Source organism: Cryptomeria japonica, chromosome 8 (assembly GCF_030272615.1).
Source record: "Cryptomeria japonica chromosome 8, Sugi_1.0, whole genome shotgun sequence".
In the NCBI taxonomy this organism is placed as follows: Eukaryota; Viridiplantae; Streptophyta; class Pinopsida; order Cupressales; family Cupressaceae; genus Cryptomeria; species Cryptomeria japonica.
The window spans coordinates 202896952-202903600 of record NC_081412.1 but is presented as its reverse complement, the minus strand read 5'-3'; the positions used below and the strand labels follow the sequence as shown (position 1 = coordinate 202903600).

At 33.0% G+C, this 6649-nt stretch overlaps 1 non-coding gene across 1 annotated transcript; it reads right to left on the bottom strand.

Annotated features, from left to right (window-relative positions):
- Window positions 1–2426: 2426 nt before the first annotated feature.
- Window positions 2427–2498, bottom strand: TRNAV-UAC (transfer RNA valine (anticodon UAC)). Its single transcript has one exon. It is a non-coding gene; the product is annotated as a tRNA-Val (tRNA).
- Between the last annotated feature and the right edge of the window lie 4151 nt (window positions 2499–6649).

Genomic DNA, 6649 nt, shown 5'->3' with positions numbered 1-6649 from the left:
GATCAAAAGAGACATAAGGTTGTAAATACAGAAAGAACAACCAAAGACAGGACATCCTACTCAAAGAAAGAGATCCCAAGACCTCAAACATCCAAGATATTCACCAGAGTGTTGAAAGAGCAAAAAACTGAATAAAATGTACCTAGAGAAAAATCTATAAATAAAACTCATATTAATAGAAAGTGCACACAACAAGCTTTCCAACGATATAATTTTTTTGAAAAACGGAATTCGGATGTTCAAATTATGTCTCCCAAAGTGCAAAAAATGTGCCTCTGGCTTTGACAGAAAAAACACCATCAAAAAAGAAAAATCAAATATTCAAACCTCCAGATCTGAATAGACCTCGGAAAGAGATTTTCGACGATATAATATTTGTCAAAAAATGTATATATTTTTTTTTGAGGAAAATTTCAGACGCATTTGCAGGTACATCTGTACATATTTTTGTGCCTCGTAAAGTGTGTCAATGAAAAATTTATGGCCCAGATGCCCTTGTCATCGAAATAGGTTGAATTATATATCAAAATTCATGGAATTGGCCTCCTGAATCCAACTGTGAGGTCCTTTTAGCACCAAATTATACCAAAAAATAGTTACCCCCAGAAATAGAAAAAAGCAACTGCACAAACCCCCGAATACTCAAATCTGAAGAACAAGGCCCAAAAACTCTCATGAACAGAACATGGGCATGCAAATATGGAGCTCTGATGCCATATTGGAGTTGAGGAAAAATCAACTGTACAGCTCCCAAAGATCACCTGTCACAGAAAGAGAGAAGCAAAAAGGCTATGGAGGCCAGAATTCAGAGATCTAGAAAAGAGGAGTCATATTTATAGTGCAACAAGAATGCAGTTCAATAATTACAGTTGTTATGAAAATACAAAGAGAGCATCCTTATAAAGGATACTCGAAACCCTTAAGGAGAAAACCCTAAAGAATTTTAAGATTCCTAAGTTTAGCTTAAGCAGAGTATAATAGACTAATAATTTAAAAAATAATTATTAGCTAATAAAAGATAACTCTAACAATATATTTGCTCTCAATTTTTTATGTATGCACAAGAGCTCAACAAAGAATGTATTGTGGTTGTGAAGTCACTTGATCGCAAGTAGGCTTGATTGCATATGTCATTAGTTAGGATTGTGAAAGGATAAGAGTATCCTCTTATATAGAGAAAACCTTATAAATGGAGGGATAGGATTAAGAGGTGAAAGGATAAATGGTCGGCTAGGATTAAAGGGTATGTAGAGAAAATAATAAAATAATGAGAGGGTAGTTAGAGGAAAATTAAGAGATAAATGACAAGTGTCGTGAAGGAAAAAAAGATAAATAAATAAATAAAGATCTATTTAATTAATAGAGGAAGTGGGACCAATTAAATAAATAAAGTATTTATTTAATTTAGAGAAAGGATAATTTAAATAAATAAAAATATTTATTAAAATAGGGAAAGGCTAGAAGAGGATAAATGAATTAATTAAAAATAAAATCTATTTAATTAATAGAAGGGTTAGGATAAAATAATTAAATAAATAAACATATTTATTTAATTAAGGTAGGACAATTTTAGGTGTCTACAAGTTGATATGCTCTAGAGCCATTGATTTTTGGATGTATGAGGCAAGCTAATTCGATTAAAATTTGCCTTATTTCTCTTGATCTTACTAATTCTTAGGATTTTCTTTGAGAACCAAGTCACCTACATCAAAAGTGTGAGGTTTGAACTTATTATTGTAGCTTTGAATCATGCATTGTGGGTATGATCTGATATGATTGAAAGCATTATGTCTACACTCTTCCAATAATTCAAGATCCTAAAGTTGGGAGACTTTGTAATCCTCATCATTGAGAAGATCATGCAAGGAGACTCGTAAGGATGGTAACTCGACCTCAATGTGAAAGATAGCTTCAGTGTTGTAGACAAGTGAATATGGTGTGGTGCCAACAGGGGTACAAACACTTGTGTTGTAGGCCCACAAGGAAGGATTCACTAGTACAAAAAACAACAATACATGACTAAAAAACAACCAAAAATTGCATATAAATGACTAAATTTAATCACGTGACCATTAGTAGTTTATTGCCAGTCATTAATCATGCAACCAAATTTATGACTAAACTATTTTAGTTATTTATTTGTTGTTTTGATTGATCAATTTAGTCATTTATTTGGCCATTGATTTAGTCGTTAATTTGGTCATTGATTTAGTCATTTATTTAGTCACTGATTTAGTCATTAATTTAGTCATTGGTTGTCGACCAATCATTTATTTAGTCATTGATTGTTGTTGACTGGTCATTGATTTAGTCATTGATTGTTGTTAATTGGTCATTTATTTAGTCATTAATTGTTGTCAATTGGTAGTATATTTAGTCATTTTAATCATTATTTTTCCATCAACTGGTCATATATTTAGTCATATTAGGGCACGATGGAATCGAACCACCATCCTCCTGCTTGTAAAGCAGGTGCTCTTCCATTGAACTAGCACCCTTTAAAGAATAATTATACCATGTATCCTATGTTAGCCTATAAACATACATTTCTACAAAATACAAAATCAACTATTTGATGACAAAGAATCAATGTTTAAGGACATCACATCACTATCTAAAATATTTGTAAAAGAGGATTTCAATGACCAATGACCAACTCTACACTCAGCTAAAATATCTACAATGATAAACTCTACAATCAGCTAAAATATCTATAAAAGAGGTTTTCAAAACAACAAGATTGACTCACATCTTTGTTTTTTCCCCATATCTCCTCTACTAACTTCTTTGCATATTCAAGGTCATCAGACACTAAAATATTATCAAAAAAGGAACCCGATTTGACCTATTGTACAAGAAAATAGGAGAAAACAGATTGTCAAATGGAATCAATTACTCAAAGTCAACCAAGACACTGTAAGTAGGTTGAGTTGACAACTTTAAAGATGAAATACATATACAAACATGTCATAACTTAATTCCAATATATTTCAAATTAGGGTATACATAGAGCTTGAAGTCGTCCTTGAATTATATTCACAATAATGTTACAATATAGTGTCAGATATTAGAGTATTGGAGACCATAAGCTTTTAAAGATTTGAAACCCTGATGATATCTCATTTATAAAGAAATTCTTACTAGGATTGTCAATCAATGTATCCTTCCATTTGCCCTTGTAGTTTGGATTCTTTATTTTTGGTCAATTGTTTAATGCATCATCATAAAAAACCCATATATGCAAGAACTGAAAACAAGCAAGAAAGAAGCAAGCTACCAAAAATGTTGAAAGGGTCTGATGGCTTGAATAACATGCTTGGTACCATTGGCAACCTATCACAAATGTAGAGGTTGGATTTATAATATTGTGACAACTTAAATAACCTCCTTGATACCATTGGCAATCTATCATAGTTGTGGCACTTGGAATCAAAATGGTGTGACAACTTAAATATTCACCTTGATACTATAGGCAATTTGTCACAGCTGCAACAATTGAACATTAGATGGTCTAAAACTTTGATAACCTTCTCAACACTAACAATAATTTTTATAGCTGCAACACTTGAACATGGAAAAGTGTACAAGCTTAAATAATCTTCCTTGTATGTTTGGCAACCTATACAACTGCAACACTTGAATGTGAGTTCTCAAAACCTTTAAATAGCATCTCTAATAAAATTGGCCATATTGGATTCATTTAGGCATATTGTGTCATAAGTGGTTTATGGGGAAAAATCAAAATTTTAAAAATAAAAGTGTACACATATATATCATATAAAGGCACTTTCTATTTGTCTTCTACAACTGAGAAATAGGAACAATATTGATACTGTCATGGGTTGGAAAGTATGAGCAGTCAAAATGCATCAAATCAGAAATGACAAATGGTAGCCAGTAGAGATAGCCTACAAAATTTTGTGACAACCTTTAATGATATTATAAGCAATCATCATGTAAGTATGGTTCATCCTTGAAATTTAAAGCATCATGGTTTGTGAAAATATGATCAAGGGACAATTCCAGTCACATGAGAAACCATGATAAGAAGACAGAAAAGACAGCCTTACACAATGGGCGGTAATGGCTTACAAAGAAAAGTTCTTAAAAAATTCAATCATATAATAGAGATAAGTGTAGAGTTTTAGATCAAAGAATAATGATATCCACTATTAAAGCAATCAAAAAATTTCAAAGCTTTAAAAAAGAAAAGTTTCAAGCCTCCACATTGACAAACCCAAGGTTCAGTTTATTTTTGAAAAGAAAAACCCTTATTCCATGTGAAAAATTTCAACTTTGAGTATATCATGCATTGGAGGGAAATCTACATTTTCTTTGTTTGGTGGAGTTTTCATTCAGCTCTTGCTTTTCACTATGAATGTGGAGTTCACTACAAAAGAACTGAATGCAAACTCACAGTGAAGTCCAAGAGGAATCAATGAACAGTATTTCAAATCTAAGACAGGGTATTACCAGGCTAGTTTAGAGTATCAATGAAGGCAATAAAGAATAATAGTCCTAAAAGGACAAACAGTTTGATCAATTAATTAGTAAAGGACATACCAATGGTAAAAGTGTTTAGATGTGAAAGGATCTGAAAGCTACAACAATGGTCACAAAGTAGTCTATTGTCAGAGCATCCATCAAAAAATTAGAGAGATTCAATACAGTGATCTCAGACAGCTAGACATAATGAATCAACAAGAACAACTTTACCAAATTAGTAATCAGTATCAAAGCCTAAAACCAAGCTTACAACGCATAAACAACACTAGTAATCAAATAAGGAGGATAGTCAATGCAACAAGAGCAAGTAGCTATAGCCATAAAAGGCATCTAGATAGTGAATAAGGAAGACAATTTACACATCCACTGTGATCTAGGTCATCCACACATAAGGCATGTTTGAGAAATAAGGAGAAACACACTTGAAGTCTCTTTTGTTTGCATCACTATCTAGTTTTGATCAATGAATGTGTAGGGTTTGTAAAGGAGTGATCATTCACATAAAGGATATGACAATCATCCAAGAGAATTAAAGATCAAAGCTATCATATGGAAATCAACACAAAAGAGACAATCACTGAGGAAGCAATTGAAATGCCTCTCATTGCTTTTACAGACATTTATAATCTCATGATAGTCATTCGCAATAATAGAATATAGACAGAATCTAAACTCAAGGTCAAGGCAACAAGTAAGTTGCCATAAAAACACAAAAGTCATTACATAGCAGCGATAGTGATGACACACTCATAAAGGTATAACCTAAGTGCGAGTCTAGGGTAAGAGATCACAAGCCCAGGTAGTATTAAGGATCAAGAGAGTAGTTTAATGGCCAAAACAATCATCACAGAGTCATGAGATCAGCATGACCAGTCACAAAGAAAGGATGAATCAAGAGAATAATTGTAGCTGAGAAATCAAATACCAAAGCTCACTATCAAAAATAGTGAAGACAACCTTCCCATCATGCAGGTAATGCCATGCTGGCAGTGAGCAATATGTAACCATCATAAGACACAATTATAATCTTGAAGAATGCAGTCAATTTTGAGACTCAAAGTTAGACAAATTTGGACTTGTAATGGATAATAAGGACAACAACCCTTAATGGTCACCATGGACAAATAAAGTTATAAAGTATACACAGGAGTCCTTTTTAGTAATCAGAGTTTTTTGACAGTCATCCCAACCAAAATGACAAAATGAGAGCATATGTAGATCAGTTCTTTATTTTGCAACCTCAAGAAGCACAAGAAGCAATGATCAAAATAAAGGTCACAGTTATAGTAGATACAATGGATCAAGATACAAGAAGAGTGAGATCTACAAGAGGATCATATCACCTTCCTAAAATAAAGAGGTCAAATGAGCAGAGGTTGGAATATATAAGCTAGAAGATATACACATCTCTATTCATGATAAGAGCAACAAAGTACAACCCATATCATGGACTGTTCACGGTCAAGATAGAGGTATGCTACAACCCATGAAAGGATACTCATGACAATGAAGGAAATCACAGTAATCAATAAATATCAATCAAAGGATGCACTCAAGGACTCCATGATACATTAGTAGCCAATGAGGGAAAATCTGAATCAATAAGACAGAGGATGGGATACCCAAAGCATACACCCTACACGATGATACAAGGAAAGGATTAATGAAAGTGATTTGCAGTCATTAAGCAGTCAAGATATCATTTTTTGTATGAATGATGCAGAATACACAATCAAATGCAGTCCAAAGCATGATGGAAGCCATGATAAGTGAAGAAGCATAGTAAATCAGAGAAGTGCAGCTACATCAGTCCATAACAATGGATGGACACAAAAATTTCATGAGGACAGTTTGTAGCATTGAATGAAGATACGCAAAGGAGATCAATGATTAAGTGTTCGAAGATCATGAAATGACAATGCATTCAATAAGGGCCAACCTTCAAATTCCCAGTCATAAAGATTAAATGCACATCATTAAGAAAATCCACCAAAGTACATGCTCAGGGTCAATTATAGAGAAGGTACAGCTAAGGGTTAATGTGAGAGTACATTATTAAATACACAGTTTGTTAATAGAACAGTAATATTTCTCAAAAGATAAACCTTTATTTAATAGTGACACAACTCAAAGAGCCTAATGA